The sequence below is a fragment of the Panthera uncia genome, chromosome B4 (genome assembly GCF_023721935.1).
Source record: "Panthera uncia isolate 11264 chromosome B4, Puncia_PCG_1.0, whole genome shotgun sequence".
Lineage (NCBI taxonomy): Eukaryota > Metazoa > Chordata > Mammalia > Carnivora > Felidae > Panthera > Panthera uncia.
In genome coordinates, this window is record NC_064809.1 from 59,093,819 (window position 1) to 59,118,799 (window position 24,981).

General features: G+C 42.7%; 1 protein-coding gene across 10 annotated transcripts in view; it reads left to right on the forward strand.

Annotated features, from left to right (window-relative positions):
* The window catches only part of PPFIBP1 (PPFIA binding protein 1), a 172,094-nt gene that overhangs the window by 10,960 nt on the left and 136,153 nt on the right, over positions 1 to 24,981 (forward strand). For 9 of the 10 annotated variants that reach the window (XM_049627178.1, XM_049627183.1, XM_049627182.1 and 6 more), the window contains exon 2: positions 2,793 to 2,872. The exons of the other annotated variant lie outside the window; for it this stretch is intronic. The gene's annotated coding sequence lies outside the window, so the exon portion shown is untranslated. The remainder of the gene's footprint in view (positions 1 to 2,792; positions 2,873 to 24,981) is intronic. 10 annotated transcript variants of the gene reach the window in all.

Consider the following 24,981-nt stretch of genomic DNA (forward strand, 5'->3'; position numbering starts at 1 on the left):
ACTTCGGCTCAGATTTCATGGCTTGTGAGTTGGAGCCCTGCGTCGGGCTCTGTGCTGATAGCTCAGAGCCTGGAGTCTGCTTTGAATTCTGTGTCTCTGTCTCTGCCCCTCCCCTGCTTGCACTTTGTCTGTCTGTCTCTCAGAAACAAATAAACATTAACAAAAAGAATTTAAAAGCATTTGACACATCTGCAGAATTACTGAAATCACACACTTCATATTTGGTAATTTGTACATGCACATGTGTATTGTTCTTCCCAGAACGTGGAAACACTGTTCAAAACTAACTCACTGCTTCTTTTTTTCTTTTAAGTTTATTTATTTATTTTGAGAGAGAGAGAATCACAAACAACCTCTGTGCTCTCAGCACGGAGCCGGACGTGAGGCTTGAACTGGATCTCGATCTAATAAATTATGTGATCATGACCTGAGAGGAAACCAAGAGTTGGATGCTTAACCCAGGCGCCCCTTATCTCACTACTTTTTTATTTCACTTCTTGATACATGCATTCTGTCAGGCTTTGTCTCACAGAAGGAAGGGGCTTGCTTGAAGGAAGGACTGAAAGGAAGAAGAACCATGGGTTGCCCTATCTCTCCTTTTCCTTCTGTGCTATTATTTTCGGTGTACATGGTTGGCTAATAGTGGGAAGTAATAAGAGTAAGAGGATATGATAGGATTCTTTGGTTGTTTGTATTTCTTAGAAAGACATTGCTTTGTTTCTGTGTGCAGAGCAAATTGTGGTTTCTTTGAATGGAAAGCACAGCTTCTGGGAGCTGTCAGCATTCACCTGCCTGCTCATTTGGTTACACTGGTAACACAGCTACCTTGACCTAGTCTTGCTAATATCCCATGCATCATGAATCTACAGAAATTCTGTGCTCTTGAGGTATTGCAAACACGGTGTAAAAATGGCAGCCACACATATTACATGGGATCTCCTCTGCTCACACATTGCCCCTTCAGACCTCCCTTATAAAACACAAGTTCAGAGTTAAACTAAGAATCTCGACGGGCGCCTGGGTGGCTTAGACAGTTAAGCTTCTGACTTTGGCTCGGGTCATGATCTCATAGTTGGTGAGTTTGAGCCCTACATCGGGCTCTGTGCTGACAGCTCAGAGCCTGGAGCCTGCTTCAGATTCTGCGTCTCCCTCTCTCTCTGCCCCACCCCCACTTGCACTTGGTCTCTCCATCTCTCAAAAATGAATAAGTGTTAGGGGCGCCTGGGTGGCTCAGTCGGTTAAGCGTCCGACTTCAGCCCAGGTCACGATCTCGCGGTCTGTGAGTTCGAGCCCCGCGTCGGGCTCTGGGCTGATGGCTCAGAGCCTGGAGCCTGCTTCCGATTCTGTGTCTGCCTCTCTCTCTCTCTCTCTGCCCCTCCCCCGTTCATGCTCTGTCTCTCTCTGTCTCAAAAATAAAAAATAAATGTTAAAAAAAAAAAATTAAAAAAAAATGAATAAGTGTTAAAGAAAAAAAAAGAATCTCAAGATGACGACAGCAGAGCATTAAACCAAGTGTGGACCCTTTCTGAGCATAGGGTCCTGTGTAACTACACAGGTCACAAGTTCATGAGGACGGCTCTGTTCTCAGAAGTCAAAGAGCACACTCTTAAGCCTGTATGCCTCTGGTCTTAAAGATTCACTCACCTTCATTATCAAAGTTGCAATGGGTCAGGTTTGTGTCTGGTATCCTAGGGACCCTCGCCTTGCCATCATCACTGGTATTTTTGCCTTTCATACATTTTTGAATCACTCTCCATTGCTTCTGCCATTGCCTTGGTTTATATCCCTATCAGCTCTGAAGTAGACCCTGGGTGTCTAAATGGGATATCTCTCCCTGTTGGATGAGGGATTGTGTGGAAGCTGGTGGTGTGGGCAGTGAAAGAATTCACCTGAGGCAGAACAAAAGCAGCTTGTCTGATGGGCCTGTCTGTATTCATCCAGGTGGTCGCTGGGGGCCCTTCCTACATTCCATTGCTCAAGCCTGTTTGCCTAAAAGTGGCCTCTACAAACCCTGCAGCTCGTTTGTAGATGTACAACAAAACCCTGTATTGTACATCTCCTTGCCAGACAGATCTTCAAAATAAACCTTTGGTTTGAGGCCACCCTGCCAGCCCCAAAGCTTTACTTGACCTCCCATGGGCTTGGCAAGAGTTTTTAATGGCAAGACTGGTGGTCCTTCAGTTGAGACTGAACGGAGACAGGTTTCGTTTGACCTACACAGTATTTAAAGAAATTGAAGCCAGTACTTCAAGTTTGGGAGATTTCACCTAATTGAAATGCAGATTTTAAAAGCAGGCAATCTGGCTGCTCTGGGCTCTTGTTTCCTTATGTTGGGCTGATGCCCTTAGAGAACAGGAGGACCTGTGGATTTGGGAAGGAAGACGTTTGGATTTACTTTTAGGGCAGATTGACTCATTATTCTGGCAAAATCATCACTTTCCCTTAATGCAGATTTAAAACAAGCATCTGTCTGTTGTTCTCAGGGAAAGCTGATCTTTTAGTGTGAGAAATTAAGTTCTCCACCTTCATAATGGAAGTTGAATGTATGCTTTGCAGCAGCCCTTGGTTACTTTTTTAGGAGAAATGTTTCTTCGGTGTCACCTGGTCAGCGTCCCCACTGGTCACCTTGTGACCTCGCCTGGTCTTGACCTCTTTCTCCAAGCTTGTCTTCCCCTGTCCTGCTGTGCTGAGACCCGGCCTGCCCCTCTGGAGAGCTTTAAGCCCAGCCCCACCTTTTCTGCTTCGCTTGTTGCTCTGCTCTTTGCTTGAACCTTTCCTTGTCTTTCCTCTAGGCCCAACTGAGGCAGTTCAGGAAACTCTTGTTGCCGAGAGCCTGCGTGAAAACTCAGCCCTCAAACTCTGCTGGAAGCAGGTAATTAAAATTTTGGATTTTTAAATGCTCGAGCACCACGTGGGTAGTACATTCAGATTGTTTTTGAGGGTCCATTCCGGCCCGATGATTTTGAAACGCTCTAATTCGTCCAGTGCCTGTGCCTATTTATTGCCAGTATCTAGTTGGTTTTTGAAATTGTGCTTTGGGGAAGGAGCTTTATTCGCACTGTCTCAGTGAATTAGGAGGACAGCACATCTCCCTTTGACAGATGAGGAAACGGTTTTCTCCAAAACCGACACTCTAAAGAGCTTATCCTTGCCTTATGTCTTATTTCTTCAGATAGGTTGTATACTTGTCGAAGGCTGTGACTGGGTCTTTGTTGCCAGGCTGTGTCTGTTACTGTCAATACATGTTTCCATGACAAGAGAAATGGTTTACTCAGCCAGTATGCACCAAGGCGTAGACAAGGCTCCATGGGGGTGATGCAAAGGATATCAAGTAGGAAAGATGGGTGGGCAGCAGTTATACTAGAAGGTATGCCTCCGACCTGTGCACAAATACAAGTATAGAGTTTTGGATCTTGGGCTTTGAAGTTAGATGGGCCTAGCTGTGTCTGTTTCCTCATTTGTAAAATGGGGGCAATAATAAAATGATAAGCTATTTGTTCCGCTGGTTTTCAGCTGCGGTGATTTCACTCCGTAGGAGTCAGGAAACATTTCTCATGTTACAGCTGGGGATGGAGGGAGGACTGATGTCCAGTGACTAGTGTCCAGGGATGCCACTGAACACCCTTCAATGCAAGGGACGTAACCAGAAATTACCGGCTCGAACTGACAGCTGGTGCTGAAGGTGAGAAACCCTGCTTTGTGGGTTTGTGAGGGTGAAGCCAGACCATGCATGCCATCTCAAAGATTGTAAAATCAAGCCTTGAGGAGGGTGAATCCCAAAAGGCTCCGTGTCAGCGGCATCTGTGATCCTTGCCAAGGAAAACCCTTGTTCTAAGGATTTCATGCTCTCCTGTTTAGAAGACTCAACTGGAGAATGTTTGTGTTACGCTGTGTGCTAACATGAGCTGGCTGCACGTATCGGAGCTGTGAAAACAATTGTTAATTTTTAGGGTGTTCCTGGTAAACTTCCTGCTTGCTTAACTAGTTTGTTCTATGATAATTTTGGTGTGTGGGTTTAAGTCCTCTCTCTGATGGAAAATATTCTGGTTAATGAATTTCCAAAATATGTTTTGGCAAGTGGGATGTGAAAAGTCCTTGTTTTCACATCAACAAGCCTCATGTTTTTCTAGTCCTAGATTTAAAACAAGGCCACCCTTCCCCCTGTTGACTGTCTTACCTGCCCACTGCACAGTGTTTGGGTATTGGTGGGAGTGGTTTGGAGGGTTGTTGGATTTCCATCAATTGTTTGTTGTGGATTTGCAGGAGAGATGGTTATTTAAATCTTTTGTAACTTCAAAAGTAGTAATGCACCTTATGGACGATTTTAGTAGCATAGAACAACCATAAAGACACAGTTAAAAAAAAAAAAAGTCTTCAGTAATCCTACCACACAAAGGTACAACTATAGTTGCTGTGTTTCTTTACATTTTTTTATTTGTATTTTTCCCCATATTTGAAATATTTTGAGTATGTGATTTGTGTCCCCCCTTTATTTTATTTAACATTGTTTTATTTGCCCTTCCCTACCCTACAAAAATAACTGTAAATATTATTTCTTTTTTTAAAACATTTTTTTATGTTTGTTTATTTTTGAGAGACAGAATGGGAGCAGGGGAGGGGCAGAGAGAGAGAGAGGGAGACACAGAATCTGAAGCAGGTTCCAGGCTCTGAGCTGTCAGCACAGAGCCCGATGCAGGGTTTGAATTCACGAACCATGAGATCATGACCTGAGCCGAAGTCGGATGCTTAACCAACTGAGCCACCCAGGCACCCCTGTAAATACTATCTCTAAAGACTGTAAAGTATCCTATGTAGGGATGTTTCTTGATTTATTTAATCCCATTGAGGAGGCTGTTTTCAATATTTGATGAGCGTCTTTATGCAGTCAGCATTTTCTGTATAGATCATTTTTATCTTTTTTTAATGTTTATTTTTGAGAGAGCAGCGAGAGTGCAAGAGAGAGATAGGAAGGGAGGCAGACAGAGGATCCAAAGCAAGCGCTCAGTGCCCAGCCTGATGAGGGGCTGGAACTCATGAACTGTGAAATTAAGACCTGAGCCGAAGTCGGATGTTTAACTGACTGAGCCACCCTAGTGCCCCCAGATCCTTTTTATCTTTGTCATAGATGACCAGAAGTAGAACCAAAGGATGTGCATGCATATGAGTATCTTGGTTGATATTGCTGTTGGTTGCCAATAAAGTTTGTACTAAGTTTTGCTGCCATTAGCAGAATGATTTCTCATTTTAATAATATTTGGCAATTTTCTAGGAGAAAAGACTTTTGTTTTTCTTTTCTTTTTTATTTGATATTAATGAGATCAAACATGTTTATATGACTGTTGACTGTATTTCCTGTTAAAACTTCATGAACTTTACCTGCTTATTATTTATTATTGGGAATTAGTATCTTTCTTGTTTGCCGTAAACTATGTGTTTCACTTAACCCTTATTTACCTTTTCTCATTGTTATTATAAATATTTTGACTTCGTTTTTTTTCCCTTCAATTTTCTATTTGGTTTGCCTTTCAATTTTGTTTTTAGTCATATAGAAATAGAAAATTTTTATGTAGTCAAATCTTGATGTTTTTTTCCACCGTCTTTCACCTTCTTTTGTCTATATTGAAATGAACCCTTTGTATTTTGGATGTGATTATACTGACTTGTCAGTGTTTTAAAATTCTCTCCCCACTGTAGACCGCTATAGAGTTTCTTAATGAGTGAGGATAAATGGGCTTCAAGAACTTGGTCTAATATGGGCACCCATTGTGTACCATGGAAAACACTCCACGTCTCTGTGTGAGTGGGTTGGGTATGTGTGAGTAGGGAAAGTTGATGAGAAAGGTTGAGGCTCATGTTGGGCCGTGGCTTGTTTGGTTTTGTTTTAATTTCCTTTCCCACAGGGTGGAAGTGAGCTTTCCTGAAGGCAGGGGCTTCCACAGTTCTCACCTGGCTGAGTCACCGGGGCCAGCAGCTTGCTGAGCAAACAGTGGCTGTGCCTGGCACAGAGTTGGCCCACAACAATTATTTTGTCTAGTGCCTGAGAAGGTATACTGAGCAGAGGCTGGCCAAAGTCCCCCACCCCCACCCCCCCCACTCCTTACCCCTGAAGTTTGATTCTCTTTGGCTCCAGGCTCTGTGTTGCTCAGCCTCATCAAGGTCACTCCCTAGCCTGTGAGGGGCTCCCTAGGTGCAGTTCACCAGCTGAAGCTTGAAGAAGGTAATCATAACAAATAGTGTTTACTTCTTTTGCAAAGCGCTTTCACTACGGCTTTTTTATATGCTTCTCACCTCAACCTTATGAGGTTAAGTACTATTTTCATCTCCATTAATTTGGAGGAAACCACCACTCCATAGAAGCATAGTTAAAATCTAGAGCTTCTGACTCCAGAGCTGATCCTCTGTGCTTCTGAAACAGTTCTGTCATTATGATTTCTGGTTGTGATTTCTCGGTGGTGCTATTGGGCAGAAGGTAGCAGCAACTTTAGGTTTTGGAATCAGGCATAGCTTGGATGGGATTCCAAGAGAGTCATGTCTTAATATTGAGACTTTGCTACTTGACCAGCCTGAGCCTTGGTTTCCTTGTCTGTAAATGGAAACAACAATGTCTACCTTGCAGGGATGTTGGAAAGTTTAAGTTGAGATAATCTATACAAGACTCCTAGAACAGTACCTGGCTCACTAATTGTAGGTGCTTGGTAATGATGCTTCCTAGTCTCAAGGCTCAAAATGCTACTGTTCTTTTTTGTTACCAGCATTTCAGAATAACTGGCAAACCTTCTCAGACTTGTGAAATTTCAGTAAATATTATTTATATTTCAGTGCAAGAAACATTTGTTTATCTGGCCTGCTTATTTTCCTGTTGAGTCGATGTTCTTCCCTGTTGTGGATATCACCTGCTTCTCTGAAATCCTTCTGCTTGGAGAACTTTGTGATGAATCTCCAGCTTAGTCCTGTACTCACAGCCAAAACAAAACATGTTTTGTCTACATGTTTATGTAAAAGCACGGACCGTTTTTTGGAAGGGCCATAACCCAGTCATTCCTTTACACATAGTTGAGATTTTTGGCATCTTTCATGGAGTTGTTACTTGTCCCCTGTTAATATAAACATTCAGGTAACAAAGTAGTCTTAAAAAGAAAGTCGTAGAAAATCATGAGAAAAGAGAAAGTTGCTAAATAACTCTGGAGACCAGTTGTTAATTAAATCTCATTTTTCAGACCATGTACAAAGTGAGTTGGATTTGATTGGTCCTTATGCTAGATTTGGTCATCCACCTAAAAAGCCTCCACTAAAGAGGCAGAAAGCCTCTTTCTGCCTAAAGAGTTTCAACATGAGGATTGTCTTGCCAGTTAACTTCTATTGTATGTTTATTCAGACTTTTTCATTTTAATAAATTGAGCCAAGTAATTATATATGTTAGCTTAGAGTTGTATTATAATCCAATGCAGCCTTGTTTCTATGGAGTTAAAGATAATGCCTTTTGGCAATCTTCTTTAAAGTGTTTCTTGGATCTTACTTATTTTTTGTTCCTGAAGCCACAGTTGCATTTTCAACAATACACCCTCTTAGTATTGGAAAGGGGAAAGGTTAATGTGGATGGGGCCTTAGTGGGTTAATAACTAACCTTCTTGTTCTTATTCTGGGAAATTTAAATGTGTTGTCCCATGTTTTTTCCATTCCCGCCCTCCCCCCCCCTCCCTCCCCCCCATGGTAGGAATGGAGAGACAAGGATGGGAAAGCTTCTTTTTAATGTAATTTATATAAGTTACATAAATTAGAGTCATAAATTAGTTGCATTTTTATATAATTCATGCCATATGTATATGCTTTACATAACACATGGATACAGTTAAGTATCAATGATTAAGTGAAATTTACGTGATTTCTGAGTTCCCTCTTATATCTGGAGTTCAAGGATCAAAGTGAGTGCACTGTTGGCCAAATCTCGTGACTATTGCAAAGTGAGTGTAGGACATTGTAAAATGCTATGCTCCATTTTAATGGTCAGTAGGCAGTTGTTTTCCTAAAATTCTGGGCCTAATGTTTGATTTCTTAATTTGTAGCCAGAGTGGACATTTGGGGGCAGAGGTGGGAGTGTTGATAATGGTGGAGAGAGTAGATTAAATCTGGAAGAATAAAATTGGTGCTGATGTGAGTATTAATTAACAGGATGCAAAGGACTAAAGATTGTGCTTTGTGATCACAAGATAACAATCCAGTTGGGCAGCCCTGAGCCCACTGCGGATCAGCCAGATCGTTTTGGCACCAGCCCTTTGAAACAAAGCCTGAGAACCCAGCGAGTTTTACCAGGCATTTCTTGTTGCTGGCTGGCTGGCTGGCTGGCTGGCTGGCTGGCTGGCTGGCTGGCTTATGGAGTAAATAGAGTAATTAGCTCTCATTAGCACTCCCACAAGCTGTAATGCATCCACCTGAGGCAGAGAGACGCTTGCTTCTGTTCCTGATGTTCCTGAAAACGTTGAAAATCCCCATCTGATCTCTTCAGTACAAGCATTTTTGCGTTGCAGAAACAGAATGCCAAGTTGGCAAGAATAAAACCCACCAAGTGTCTCAAATGACGGTAGCAAAGCCTGCTGACCAGGGTGGAAGGCTTTCCTAAGAACAATGTGTCTAAGAAAGTGGTGAGCCTTTTAATATAAAGCCTTTTCTTCGCTCTCCCCGCCCCACTGCCCTCTTGTGTATTCGACTGATAAGAACCAGGTTAGTCAGAGATACTGAACCCTTGTGGTCATATAACTTGATCTCCTTAACCTCTTGTCAGCTAGACTTTAGAAGTTGTGTACCAACAGAGTATCTGCGTTGTTTCAAGTCCTTGAGAAAGAGAGACCTTGGAGGGTGGTTTGTGGCCCTGTTCAGGACCACCTGCTGTTGATAATCCATGTTCCTATGAAACAGATCTGTAGTTATGAAGGTGGAAGCCAGAAAGGCCGATGGAGGAGGGAGACAGAGTCTTGGGGGCTTTGCACACAATCCTGGAGAAATAACACAGAAAAATTGCAAATGGGTAGATTTTATGGGAAAGGATCTTGAACCAAGAATCTGGCAATCTAATCCCGACATTGATCAGGTGTGTGATCCTGGGTAAGTCATGAAAGTGAGGTAATCATACCAGCCCTGCCCTTACACGGAGAGCTGTGAGGGTCAAAGGAGACAATGTGTAAAAAGCTATAAAACATTAAGCAGGAGTGTGATTTTAAGTTGAGATTTTCACATGGAGAATATTATCTTCATTTTCAACCTTCTGAACCCAAACCTTTGGTGATAAGATAACAGACACTGTGCAGGTACCTGCTTTTGCTCTGACTTCTACTTTTGTGACATCCCTAATGCCATCCCGGGCCCTATACTGGGCTAGGGGGCCTGAGTGACTGGTAGATGGTTCCTCAGGGTTTTCTGGGAAGTGGTACTGTCTCCTGTTCGACGCTGTAGCAGTAGCTCTTGATTCTTGCTCAGGCCTGTCTGCCATCTGCTTTCTTGGGGATGCAGCAAATACTACAAAGTCATCAATAATCTGTCAGCTCTAAGAGTTCTCTGTTATTAAAAGTTTAAAATACTGGGGATAAGGTGTTTAGGACTTAATGTCATACTTACATGTAGAACTGTTCTTTTTAAGTAGCTTTAGAATGATTTCCTAGGATTTGAGGTTATGAAGCAAGTGTGCCTTATGTGGGGAGGGGCATACTCCATTGGCTAAGGTTGCAAACATCCGACCTGGCATCCGTGCTCTCGTGTCAGTTTTCAGTGCCACATGATGCTGTGACGTGCAAGTCACTAGCCTGGCAGTGTCTCACCTTCTTTACTTGTGAACCTGGGATACTCCTGGGCATTATTTAACTCCTGTCCCTGTTGACTGTATCGGCTTGGTGTTCAAAAAGTGATCGGGATTGATGATCAGAATGTCTGTAATTATTAAATCAAGTCACATATTTTTCAAAGATTGTTTTCAGCCTTCATTGGACCTCTGATAGCATGTCTTGATGGAACATGTCTAGGACCTGTAACTCCCTCAGTACAATTTTAAAAATAACTTGCTGCGCTTAGAAACAGCCTGTCTTTGAGGTACACTGGAAGCATGCTCAGCCCAGGAGGTGGGTGCTGAGGGATTTTAGGGGTGAGGAAAAGGCAGTGGGATTTGGTGGAGGAGAAGCTGATCAGCAATGCAGCAATACAGCTGATCAGCAGTAATGGAGGCCCCAGCTGCGCTTAAGGGGAACTCTCGAGTTGGGATGGCCCTGTGGAGGCAAGGAGCTGGACGCGTGTATCCCTGAATCAGCCCATTGCTGGCAACTGGGCACCCCTTCTGGTGGCTTAACCTTGAGTGAAGCAGTGTCCTGCGGCTGGCTGGGGGCTTTCCCTGTGAGCCGTCAGCAGCTGGGGAGGAGTGCAACTGGATCTAAAAATGGGGTTCGGGGGTGCCTGGGTGGCTCAGCCGGTTAAGCATTTGCCTCTTGGTTTTGGCTCAGGTCATGGTCTCACAGTTTCGTGAGTTTGAGATTCGTGTTGGGTTCTATGCTGGCAGCACGGAGCCTGCTTGGGATTCTCTCTTCCCTTCTCTGTGCCTTCTCCCCTACTTGCTCTGTCTCTGCCTCTCTCAAAATAAATAAATAAAAGTTTTAAAACTGGGATTTGAGTGGAGCACACCAGTGTCCACTCCCCGTCCCAAAGAATCTAACCCCTTAAAAAAATAAACAGTAATAGAGTACACCAAAATCTCAGCATATATGGTAAGTCTCTTTATCTGCAAAGTTAGAAACTTGGATCCCATAGCAAAACTGAAGGAAGAGGTCATACCCTTTTGTTAATGATAAATCAACAGATCTCTAGCCTTTCGGAAATTTTTGAGATGCTTGGGTAATATTTGCACCTGATGATGGTGTAGCTGGGGCCAGCTTCTGTATATGTGAAATGGCTGACCTGTACTTGAGTAATTTTTCCCAAATATGAATTACTGCATGTTTAGAATAGTAATCGTATGTGTGCATAAATGAATTTGTCTCTGGGATATCTAACTCAAGTTGATTTTATAGAATTGGTGGTTCATCACCATAAATGTCAGGCAAGCAGGTTAAGGCACACAAACCATCAAACCTGGAACTTTCTAAGTTAGTACCCTATGGACGGAGGGGAAATATGGGAGAGTATAGCTTCTGTCGAAGTTCCGGTCATCTGACAGGGCATTTTAGTGTGGTTGAGGTTGATAATTTAGGAGATCTGTTGCCAAAGGATAAGTTAATGGGCTTTGAAAAAAAATGAATGAGTTTTCTGGCATTTCCAAAAGCCAGTTGTACTCCGCAAATATCTGAAACTGTCTGGCATGGTGTAAGTGGGATGGGTAAGCAAGGGTAAAGTCCTGCGTCTTTTCCAACCTCAGATTAAGTCATATCTGCAAAAGTGAACATGGTTCTTCATCATTTCTATCTTCTCATGAGTGAAGGAGGCGGTGGGTTCTGCTGGCCCATCATGTCTGTAGTTTGAGTGTGTTGTGGGGCCCGGAGGTAAGGAAGGCTGATGATTTGGGGCTGGCACAGAGCCAAGGTGTGTGTTCTGACCACTGGGTTTCACTTCCCAGTGAGTCCCTGTCAGCTCCTATGTAACCCTTGTATCCTTTGTCTTTTTGCTCAGGAGCTCCGTAATGCGAGTCACACGAGATGTTACTAACCTGTTTGTTTCTGTTACAGGTGTAGTGGAGAGAGAAATAGGTCACTGTTCCTTATTCAGAAACTGAACAACTGCAGCTGCCATGGTGATAGGTTCTGTGTTAGACACACATCTCACCTCTTGGAGGGATGTGGCGATTTGGTGATTGCATGTCAAGTTGATGAGCTGCCAGCCAGTTTATCGTATTGCCTGGAAATGGGAGATGGCATAAAACAAACTTGCAAGGTTTCCTCAGATGAGAAGGAAATTAATGTAGCATAGTGACTCTGCCGCACCGGAAGGGCTGAGGTGAGTCCGTTGAACACGTGCGCTGTGTCGTCTTGAACTCTCCACTTGGATGGTCTTTCTCAGTGTGGTCCCTAGAGCCTCCCGTGATCGCACAGTGCAAGGAGCAGGGAAGGCAAGTTATAATGTAGTCTGTGTCTTCCTCTGGCTTTTCTGTCTTTATGACATGCCTACACATGTGCACTGGCATTCTGGAAAGTTCAGACGGGGAATCTCCCAACTACGACTTTTTGTTATGACTCATTTCTGCAAAGGATGAATCAAGAAGAGTTTCTTTGCCAAGTAGTGTGGTATTGTGTAGGGAGAAATAACTGATGTTGGAAGAGAAACTTTGAAGAACCAGAATTTAAACAAGGAACAAGATGGAGGAAGCCTCTATCAAGAAAATGGAAAAAAACAGAGGTGATCTGGAGGGTGTTGCCTGGAGCTGTGGGAAATAAGTCAGGAAGAAGAGAAATGGAGACAGGTCAAACAGAAAACATTGCCTGTTAGGGCTGACTGGAGTCTGAGGACCGAGGCAGCACCAAGGGGCTTGGAAACCCACTCTACAGGGAACTGCCCCACCCATCCACCTGCTTCTGCCTCCATTCACCTGGAGCAGGAGGGTCTGACACCAGTCTGGGGAGGGTGCTATTTGGCTGTTTTGAAGGCAAGACCTGAAAGTGTGGGGCGTCTTGCTTCCTTCTCCAGCTGATGTTGCATAACCTCTCTGAGAGAGAGAACATAGTGGTTAAGGACACAGGCCTTGGAACCACACAGATATCTGCTACTTACTAAGGTGTGACTTGATCTTGGGGCCTCAGAAAACAGGAATGTGGGTGAAATTGGTTGTATTTCATGGGGTTATTGTGAAGGGTTTAGCAGAGCACAATGAAGTAAGAGCTTAAAACTGTTGTTACGTGCCAGGAGTTGTTACGGGATTTGTAAAATTCTGACACTCGATGGCCCACTGTCACACTTTGAACCTGAGCTTGGTCTCCGTGGAGAATTAGACACTACCAGGGCTCTGGTGGGTTATTAAAAACAGCTGCAGGTCCTTGCCAAGGGCTCTGGACGTCCATACACTGACCCTCTGGAAAGTTCCTGTATTTAAACCCTTGATGTTTTGTAGAGACTGCTTCAGCAGGGACATCCACACACATTGACTTGGAATGGGTCTGGGCACTATTTTTAAATCTCCATGGATAATGGGTGGTTGGTTAAATACATGTAAATATTTATTCACCTCCTAAGCATCTTTTGTATACAAGACGGTGGACCCAGAAGCAGTATACCAGGGCTGCCTGCTGGGTGTTTGGGGTTTGCATGATGTTATCGTGCCTTCCTACAACACTGAGAGAGGAAGCTGATATTACCAGTTTCACAGAGATGAAATAACTTGCTCAAGATCAGAGATAATCCCCAATTTCACTGAATGTAAGGCCCATTCCAATTTCAGCAGTGTTGGAATGTGAAAAAAAATCTTTTTAAGTAATAAAGTAAATAGAAGAACCTAGATGCTCATTCTTGCCTAATTTCAAAGCTTATGTTATTATTATTATTATTATTTTTTTGTCCCATCACACACAAGAACTTGCTGTCGATCTGGTTGGTGGAAATAAAACAAGCACAGATAGGAGAACAGCTAATGTGTTAGGACTTGAAAGGGCAGCAGTAATAATAGTTGGTGTTTATGGACTACTTATGATGTGGCAGTGCTTTCATAAGAGCATTGGACTCTTCACAATTATTCTGAGGTGGATACTGTTATATTGTCTTCTTCACCAATAAGACAACTGAGATGGGTACTCTTTTTTAAAGTTTATTTATTTATTTTGAGAGAGAGGGAGAGAGAGGGAGGGAGGGATAGGGAGAGAGAGGGAGAGGGAGAGAGAGAGAGAGAGAGAGAGAGAACCAGTGGGGGAGGGGCAGAGGAGGGTGCAGAGGACTCAAAGCAGGCTCCCGTGCTGACAGCAGAGAGCCTGATGTGGGGCTTGAACCCATGAACCGTGAGATCATGACCTGAGCTGAAGTTCAATGACGCTTAACCAACTGGGCCACCCAGGCATGCCCCTAGCTGGTATATTTTATATTCAGATCACCTGCAGATTGCATTTCAAAGGCAGCAACATTTTCCTTCTACATCTTTTGAATAGACAGACCTATTGTCAATGAGAGAATTGAACTGCAGTTGATTTTGGGTCAAGATGCCCTTTTGCTGCGATAATCCTTGACAGTCATTCCCAGAGTGAGTGTCTAGCCGAGCGGTTCTGAACTGCGGTCAGGAACACTGACCCCGTGTATAGGTTGATTGGAGGGATGTCCGGAGCAGAGAATGACTGTTGGGGTTGCTTTGAGAGATGCCCAGCTGTGGTATGGAACATTGAGGTTGGGACTGAGCCCTCAGATGGGGCTGAGGACGGGGGAGGAAAAATGCATTCATACTCAGCCCACAGTACCAAGGTGGGATTCTAGTTGTGACTCCAAGTCCCTGTCTCACAGGGGTAAAAGGCTCTTCTTTCCTCTGGCTGAGGGCTGTCTGGTAACACTGAACTTAATATGCTATGGCATGGCCCTGGTCACTGCCCTAGGTGGGGGGCTGGGGACATTGAAAATAAAGATGAACTTGGACTTACAGTGATAGGAAGAGAGCAGAACTTTGAGTGGGTGACTGACAAGTCTGATCTCTCCCTCAATACTGCCTCTATCATCACTCAGTCCAGCTGGGTTGGGGAATGTGCTCCTCAGGGCTCTGTGTGAATGCTGTTTCGTAACCTGTTGCGTAGTGTTCTTCTCCAGCCTTTTCTGGCTTCCTGCTCTCTTAGCTGTCCAGAGGATGAAGGCCGTTGGCTTTCCTGCTGGATAACCCATCTGCTTATATGAGCTGACTTGATGGATCAGCCTGCAGAAACTCAAGAGTGCTCAGTAAAGTTTTCTCTCTGTGGATGTCACCAAAATGCTGGAGATGTGTCGGAAAAGTCCCTGGTGCTTGATGAGTTCGCCACAAGGAGCCTTCGTGGTGTGTGGCTAACTCTTTCCTATGGGTAATGGGTTTCCTATGAATTGGCGATTTGTGAGCTGAATAAAAAACAATTCTTGTCTACACAGTTGATCTGTGGTAAGGAAAAGGTCCCTTCAAAAGTACATTGGTCACTTTGGGCCTTATGCTCAGGGACTCAGCGTGCACGACTCCAGAGAGTGCTATTCACATCTTTGACATTGCTGGCCCTCATTTGATTCCCTTAGTAATTCTCCATACCTTTGAGAACATTTTCGGAGAGATCCTCTGTTGGAATAGGGCTGAGATGGAGCTGGCTGTGGCCAAAAATCAAATAATAGCTCCTACCTCGCTTCCCTTCTCCAGTCCTTCAAATTGAACAACTAGAGAGTCTCGCTTTCTGAATTGTATGTGTTATTTATTTATTTAAATGTGTATTTATTTATTTTGAGGGGGGAGAGGCAGAGAGAATCCCAAGCAGGCTTCACACTGTCAGTGCAGAACCTGACTCGGGGCTCGAACTCACCAACTGAGATCATGAAAGACCTGAGCTGAAATCAAGAGTCGGGTGCTCAAATGACTGAGCCACCCGGGCGTCCCATGAAGTATGTGTGTTACTTAAACTAATTAAAGAGGCAATTGATAAGCAGCTCTTGCTTGTGCCTCGAATAAACCTGCTGTTCATAGAACTTAACAGGGCACAAGAAGGTGACTTTTGGGAATACCAGTGTTTCAACAAATTTGATGCGGAGAGTATTTAACAGTTCCCATCTGGTTAACTTGTAGACATTAGCTGGCACTCCTGTTAAGACTTCTGTTCCATTCTGGAGCTAACACACAGCCCGGTGTAATCAAGACAACTGTAGCAGAGACGTCTGTGCTGGTAGAGGTAGCTGTCATGCTCTGTTTAACAAAAACGATTTTAAATTGATTATTCCTTCCTTACATATTGCCATTCACCAGATTTCTCAGCCTGATGAAGCTGTTCATTCTATTTAAAATACTTGCTTTAGGAAAACTGGTATTTTCTTCGGTAAAGAAAGATGTGCATTAGGAGGAGATGATTTGGTATTTCGAAGTGCTCACCACAGAGTTTTTACTCAGCATTTTTTTTTTTAAATTTTTTTTTTCAACATTTTTTATTTATTTTTGGGACAGAGAGAGACAGCATGAACGGGGGAGGGGCAGAGAGAGAGGGAGACACAGAATCGGAAACAGGCTCCAGGCTCCGAGCCATCAGCCCAGAGCCTGACGCGGGGCTCGAACTCACGGACCGCGAGATCGTGACCTGGCTGAAGTCGGACGCTTAACCGACTGCGCCACCCAGGCACCCCTACTCAGCATTTTTTATCAGTAATTGGGAGTGATGGTTGAAACAAAGCTGGAAGAGACCACTGGTGACAGAATTCAGAAAATAATCCTTATGAGATGGTATGGTGAAGTGAAGCTGGTACTATTTTAATTGACAGGGCTATATGTTATGTTGTGAATTTATATTTAAAAAAGCAACTAAAGGGGCGTCAGGGTGACTCAGTTCAGTGTTCGACTCTTGATTTCAGCTCAGTTCATCATCTCATGGTTCATGAGTTCAAGCCCTTCATCAGGCTCTGTGCTATCAGAGCCTGCTTGGGATTCTCTCTCTCTCTCTCTCTCTCTCTCTCTCTCTGTCTGCCACTCCCCTGTTCATGTGCGCGTTCTCTCTCTCTCAGAAAGAAACTTTAGAAAAAAAAAAAGGTAAGAATGAAGATGAGTTGGTTTGACGAAGGCGTCTTGGGGGTTGTCACTGAGCACAAATGTGATGCTGTGGCAATGGAGAGTTAAGGAAAGTTAACCTTACCACATTTAGCAGATTTAATGTAATTAGTGTCCAGTTTCCTGGAGAGAACATTCCTTTGTGCTCTGTGTTGGAGATTCTTGTGCTAGACCCCATCCGCTCCATTTTAAGGGATGGTGCCACATTGGAATGTTGCCAGTTTTGGGGTGGGGAGATAATATGACCAGAGATCTGGAAATTGTGACCTATTAGGAGTGTTTTGAAGAACTGGAATTTGATGTCCTAGGAAGTTAAAGGAGACAGGACTGCTACTATAAAACTTCTGTCAGCTTGCCAAGCAGAAGAGCTTGTATTGTTTGATCCCTGAGGACAGTCCTCCAGGGAGATGAGGCTGGGGTGAGGTGGGCAAAATGACTCAGGGAAGGCAGGCCCTTCCAGCACCCGAGTGAGTATAGTCATTTCAAGGAGGTGGTGGGGGTTCGTTGAGATGCATCAGAAAACATTTAGACTTTGATAAGGTTCTGTGCTTTTGTAAAACAGCTGGTTCCTTCTGGTTCTTTTAAAAAATTGTTTTATTCAGAGAGATAGGGTGGTGGAAGAAAGGCATCCCTTGTCTGTGGCACAGGCCATGGGAAGTAGAACTGCTGGTTTCTGATGAAAGCTGAAAAAGCTCTGGAAATGTGTCTTGACATGGCTTTTCTCGTTTCTTGTTTTTGCAGCTCCTGCCAGGACTATAGATCCCTGATGCCTTTGTTTGGTTTTGTGTTTTGCATGAGTGAGCTACCTAAAAGTGATTATTTTATGCAAAAAAAGATTGCTATCGGGTTCACCCTCCCCTCCCGCCCCCCCCAAATGGAAAGTTAAGCCTTGTGTTTCTCTGCTTGGCAGAAATCGTGCTTTTCTGTGGAGGAGATCATAAATCAGGATTGAAGGCAAAAGATATTTTAACCCAACTCTTTCCCCTTTCTCTAAAGAGTAACTGTCACTTGGCTATGACGCAGCACTGCAAAGACCGAATTAAAACCTCTTACCTGTTGGCAAGCTTGTATTTTCATTGACTCAGATCTTTCTCAGAAATATTATTTGGGAAGGAGGAAGCCCCTATTTTATGTTAATTGTCTTGATCTCTATCTCCTGACCCAAGTGTATTTATTCTTTTAAGCTTTTTGGACACCATTTTACATAAAATTATGAATAACTTAAAAAATAGCCTTAGGGGGGCACCTGGATGGCGCAGTCGGTTAAGCGTCCGACTTCAGCCAGGTCACGATCTCGCGGTCCGTGAGTTCGAGCCCCGCGTCAGGCTCTGGGCTGATGGCTCGGAGCCTGGAGCCTGTTTCCGATTCTGTGTCTCCCTCTCTCTCTGCCCCTCCCCCGTTCATGCTCTGTCTCTCTCTGTCCCAAAAATAAATAAAAAAACGATGAAAAAAAAAATAGCCTTAGGGTTGAAATAGGCTGTGCATTGAAAAAAAACCTGTCAGTGTTAAACTTACATTTAGTGTTTAGAACTTAAATTGTGAAAACTTACGTTGAATTATGAATAGTGAATACAGAATAGTTTGATGTTAACTATTAACCCATTGACTGAAACCGTTCCTTGAGTACATGTATTGCTTTTAGAGTAAAGTATTTTTTGCTCATTTTTTGCTCATCTTGTTGTGGTTCACACTTTGGTTTCTGCTGGAGAAACCAAAGGCCCAGTGTAGGTTTTTTTTTATTTCCTACATGGCTAACTATAAGGTTTTTTGACCTACAGATGGCTAATATGGACATTCCCATGGCCATCTGGGAGTGACAAAGAGCATATTTGTGTTTTAATAAAACACATAAGTACTGAAAGAAATAGGAGACTTTAATCGTTAACAGTATTTCCATTCTCTGTCAATGGTAACATTTATTATTACAGACTGAAAAACCAGTTTTGAGATATCACCAAACAGAAGCTATCCTGATGATACCCAGAACATTGGTTTAAGACTAGCTGTTGTGGGCTTAGCTGGCATTATAAGTTACACAGATTTTGTGAAAGATTTGTATGACGTTAGGTTTAAAGGAGTTAGGAATTCAAAATGGAATCTCCTGTTGATTATTTCTTTCTCCCAAGACTTGAATATTGTCCACATTAGAATTATCATTTACTGAAGGAACAGGAAACTTTCATTCTTTCTAGATTTGTCTTGCTTTGGAACAATTTTCTTTCTGTATGGTACTTTTAGACAAACATCCAACGTTTGTTAGCCCTAACATCCAATGTTAGCCCTAACATCCAACGTTGACCAGAAGAGAGCAAGTTGGAAGAATGACTTACAGAATTACTAATAAATCATCTAACCTCTCTGCTTCAGATTTCAAACTGGTTACTTCTTGGAATTGTTGGATTGTTGGAGGCTAATAAATTAATCTGTGTAGGCCTGCATTTCTAAGCAAAGTGGTTATTTTACATTTGCTCTGGCGTATGTATTTGGAGGGAAGGGGGTGAAAGAGGAGTTAAGAGTCTTAAAATCGCCAAGGTCCCTTTTAGGCAACTTCTCCCCTCCCCCAAAACTCAGCTTTGTCCAGTTGTTTACTGACTTGGCCAAGTAGCTTGGATTTTGTTTAATCTCAGAATCTGAAATTGCATCAAGTCATGTTATTTGATAATCCTCCATGACTGGCTTCATATGTATTTTAGGAAAAAGAAAAAGGAGTCTGCTTTAGAAATCTCATAGCTTGAGTTATCTTTGAATTAATGAAGGAAAATGTTTTCTTCTCTTGCTGAGCTTTTTTTGTGTCAAACTAAAGTTTTGAGGAGTAACATCATGGTATTAATACTTTTGTACAAGGAACAGGAATAATCTGAAAAATTAAAATGTGAAGGTGGTTACCAAGTACTTAAAAACATCTGTAGAATGATACTTGATAGAGATTTTTACATGGGTATATTTGTTACGTAAAAGAGCTCTTTCTTTTGAATATTAGCTTCTATACTCATGTTATTTTTTACTGTTAGGTCAGTTCACAAAAGATTTCCAACACTGTAGACATATTACATTTTATCTAAGTGTTAAATGCCACCCCCCCCATAGTTGTTTTTTTTGTTTTTTTTTTTTTATGAACAATGAGTGGTACAGATTTATTGGGGACAAACCTGGAATTACTGGAATGTGAACTGCCTTCTTAAATTTCTAAGTGCTCAGGAAAGTTCTCTCTCCTCTACAGATTTCCAAATAGATTCTCAAATTTTGTTTGTTTTCTTATAATCTTGTGAGCTGGGAATTACTCAGTTATTTAAGGGATCCCATTTTATTTGAAGCTCTATTTCTTTATTTCTTGGAGTCAGTTTTTTGAGTCAACAAGGCCTTACCATGCCCTGTATGACTTTGGGTATTCGTGTACAATTTATACATTCATGGGATTTTTGTAATGCAGTGGGTATGTTTGAGTGGAAGTTGGCTCTTGAAATATTTTGGAATAAGATTATTAGGCATTTTATATTTTACAAATGCTTGATTAGCATGCTTACATGCTCTGTGTCTGGTAGATTTGTCTTTTCTCTAGACGCTTTCCTGGTGTTTTCAGTATTATTTGGTGTTTAGAACCACTAACTGATTTTATTTATTAAAAAAAATTTTTTTTTAAGTTTATTCATTTTTGAGAGAGAGAGCTCACGCGAGCCAGTGTGAGTAGGGGAGGGGTTGAGAGAAGGAGACACAGAATCCGAAGCAGTCTCCAGGCTCTGAGCTGTTAGCACAGAGCCTGATGTAAGGCTCCAACCCACGAACAGGGAGATCATGACCTGAGCCAAGGTTGGCAGCTTAATGACTGAGCCACCTGGGTGCCCCACACTAACTGATTTTTAAATGAACAGGGCTACTTCTAGTAATCAGATCATACAACCAAGAATTGGGAGTGCTTGTTTTCATTTTCTGTCTCCTTCCCAGAATGGGAGCAGTATAGAAAAGTGGGCATATGTGTAATTATATAGAATATCACATGTTACGTATCAAACATACTATCTTATATAGGGCAAGAACTATCTTACTCAATTTTTGAATGTGGTTGGGGAAAAACATTTGAGTATATACTCCTCCCCTTCCTCCCACAAAAAACACACAAACACAAAACTGCTGCTTAGATTTGAGTAAGACCTATAAATCGTATATGTGTTTCATCTTCTGCAAAATATAAGTGTAAAGGAGCATGTATAATCGTGTGGCCTCACAGTTAGGAAGCTGTGTTATTGTAAAATCTTATTAGCATCACCAGAGGTAATAAAGTTAAGCTTATTAATTTCAACTTGCCATTAACCTATTTTGCTGGGTATAACTCAGCCATAATGATGATTTTTTAAGCATCTACAAGTATGTATGAAATTGTTATTGGTGCTAAATATTAATAACAGTTTGTGTTAGTTTTTTTTTTTAATTAAAAACACTTTTTCAGCGATAAGGTTTTCTCATGCATGATTCCTGAGGTTTGAGGAATGTGATGGTTCAAGGGGGAAAAAAAAAGCCAACCCAATAATACAGTACCAGAACTCTCTGTTATTTTTAAATTGGATCATAGGGATACCTGTGGTATTTGAAACCTAATTATAGTTATACCTCGCAGCATGATTATAAGCTCCTTTCCTTCCAGACATGAAAATTAAATGGTGAAATTTCTCTGCACACATACAGCACCAGTGTGGTACAAACCCTGCTATTTCCCTACACGAGAAAGAAATGTAATTGGGCCAAGTTGACATTCTCTAGAGCAGACACATAGACCAGGAGATGGTAAAGTTGTTTATTCCTCCTCCTCGGAAAACAAAGCACTAAAATCGCCATTTAAACTAGAATGTCGGATGACAGTGACTGAGGCTTTCTGTAGTGATAGGATAAAGTCTGTGTAATATTCTTTATCTGCCAAGAGAATCTGTGTTGACATGATAGGTATGTATTATACGTGGAAATTTCTGTGTATTTGAGTGTTTTCAAATTTTGTAGTCAGAAGTTTGTTCTTGTGTAAAATGATGTTATTGTTTTTTTTTAGTCTTGGAAAATCCGAGGTTTTCCCCTCGGTTTTCCCCTCGGTTTTCAAGTAGCTGTCCGTTATCCTGCATTTTCAGTTCAAACTATTGGCTGTTTTTTAAATCTTGTCTGAAAAACTTGAGAGGAATGGAAAGATTTGCCTCAGAGATGAGTTCACAAAACCTTAAGGATGAATTGAACGCAAAGTGAGTCTGTTTGTCTTGCTGGTTTGGATTTGGTGTTTGTTGCCAAATGGATTCTGTCAGTCTGGGTTTTTGGTATTAAGTTAGATTAGCCTGGCATCATCCTTGAGAGCAGCTTGCAGAGGGTAGATGAAAGGAAACAGCCCAGGTTAACACATGGTCTGTGCCCAATGCATGCTCTCAATTACTCCTAACATATTAGCTGTTCCTTAAAGCAGATCTGGTTGGAACATGGTTGGAGGTAATACTGACAGATACCTCTGCGGGAGGCGGTCGGGGGTGGGGGGGTGCTCTTATGAGCTGAGTACTGTGTGAGGGTTTGATTTACCTGTAGACAGTCAGATGAGGCGGGCATTAGTACCTCAGTGTGAAGCTAAGTGTAGTGAGGTGGATAGTCAGGCAACTTGAATGGGCACGGAATCAGTAACCTAATCCAGCCCTCCTGGTCCAGAGCTGGAGAACCTAAACATTCTGACCCACGAGAGCCACTGTGAGGTTCACTTTGGAGCCCTTAAAAACTAACTTGAGATCCTATGCACCAAAACTTTTCTTTGAAAATAATTAAGTACAACTGGAAAACGGAAGTCTGTAAATAATCATCTCATCGTAGGGAGGTAATTATTACTAGATTTGGTGTTTTGAACTTCAGTTCTTTATTTGTGGAAAAATGGTGCCATTTTTCTTTTGTGCAGAACTCTGATGAGGTTTCATCTTCCTCGGTAGGAAATCCTATCCAAAGTCTTCACAGTGACACAAAATTCCTGCATCTTCTCCCACCCCCACCTTCCCTAACTTCCTGACCTCTCCTCCAGCTCCTCCCCTCCTCCTTTATTTTGTTGCAGCCACAATGGCCTCCTTTCTTTTCCTCTAATTCTGCTAGCTACTCCTGCCCCAGGGCATTTGCAATTCCTTTTCCTTCTGCCTGTAGAATTGAATGGCTCACTCGTTTTCTTCAGGACTGTGTTCTGATGGCACTACATCAGTGCATCATTCCTTGACCAGCTTATATAAAATAACATCCCTCCTTTCTGAGTTCCCTCTTCCCTCACTCTGCTTTCGTCTCCGCATGGAATTATCACTCTCTCTTATATTTTCACTTGTTTATTTATTTGCTGTTTCTAGGCAGGGACTTGGCTTTGTTTATTGCTTTATGCCTAGCAACTAACAACTGTCTGATACTTAGGAGATGCTGCATAACTATTTGTTGAATAATAAGTAAGTGGAAGTGAGTGTGTGTGTGTGTGAACATATGTACATGCCTGTGCACAGACACATGCACAGTCATATACACGGTATTTTGCGGCCTGCTTAGCGTTAGGACTGGTATCCCATTATATGGCTATTTTGTAATTTTTTAAATTTTGAATAAGTTTTAAATTAATTTTTTAATGTTTATTTATGAGAGAGAGAGAGAGGGAGGGAGGGAGAGAGAGACCATGAGTGGGAAAGGGGCAGAGAGAGTGGGAGAGAGAGAATCTCAAGCAGGCTCCACTCCATCAGCACAGAGCCTGATGTGGGGCTCGATCTCACGAACAGAAAGATCATGACCTGAGCCCAAATCAAGAGTCAGATGCTTAACCGACTGAGCCAACCAGGGGCCCCTAAATTAATTTCTTTAAAAAAAACTTTTTTTAAAACATTTATTCTTGAGAAACAGCAAGGAGGGGAGGGTCAGAGAAAGAGGGAGACACAGAATCTAAAGCAGGCTTCAGGCTCCGAGTTGTCAGCACAGAGCCCGATGCAGGGCTCGAACCCACGGACTGCGAGATCATGACCTGAGCTGAAGTCAGATGCTTACCCGACTGAGCCACCCAGGTGGCCCCCCCTAAATTAATTCTTAATCCTCAGTTTGTCCTTTAAGTGGTAGCTGGGCTTGATTTTGTTTTGTCCTCCATCTTTAACTTATAGAGCCACTTAGTTACTAAGTCCTGTTAAGTATCAGTATCCTTACTAAGCCACTCCTTTTTTATTTTTGTTTATTTTTAATGTTTATTCATTTTTTTGAGAGCAAGACAGAGTGTGAATGGGGGAGGGGCAGAGAGAGACAGAGACACAGAATCTGAAGCAGGCTCCAGGCTCTAGGCTCTGAGCGGTCAGCAAAGAACCCCATGTGGGGCTCGAACTCCGGACCGTGAGATCGTGACCTGAACCGAAGTCAGACGTTTAGCCAACTGAGCCATCCATGCGCCCTGCAGCCACTCCTTTTTTAAAGTCACAATTGTGCCATGCTTTCTGAAATATCAAAGGAAATGAGCTTTTTTAGATAGCTGAAACCAGATTTCATTCTGATTCTACTTCCAGCTCTTGTGTTCTCACTTAACTTCTAAGCCATAGTTTTGTTGATTATAAAGGTGTTTATAATAATATTTATTCAGAGTTATTTGTAGGTTTGATCAAAATAATTCATGTAAAACCAGTGCCAGTTCATTATCATACTCTGAAAAATCCAGGTAGATTGGAATCCTTGGGTCATTATTTTTTCCACTTCAGAGTATAAACGAACGTGGTAGGCATCATTCTAAAGATGCCCTCCTAGGATGCCCTGCCTGTCTCCTGGTTGTTCAAGCAAACACTAATCTGGGTATTGCTGTGTAGGAGCTTTGCAGATGGAGTGAAGATCAGTAGTCAGCTGACCTTAAGATAGGGAGGGTAGCCTTGATTATCCAGGCGAGCCCAAGGTAAGTAATTAATAAGCCTTGAAAAGCTGAAGATTCAGTCAGAGAGATGGGGCAGAGAGGGAGGCAGTGGAGGGAGGCAGTGGAGGGAGGGGGACCCACGGGGAGGAACATGAAGGGGGCTCACTTGCCATTGCCGACTTTGAAGGAGGCTGCAAGCCAAGTGGCCAACCCCCAGCCCACAGACCACAGCCAACAAGGAAAAGGGGATCTCAGTTTTATAGCCACATGGGATTAATGCTGCCAACAATCTGAATGAGCTCATCTCCAGAGATTCCAGAAAGGAACACAGCCCTGCCACCACATTGATTTCTGCCTGTGAAGCTTCGAGCGGGGACCCAGCTGGGCCATAGACTGCTGACCCACAGAAACTGTGAGATAACAAATAAATGGTATTTAG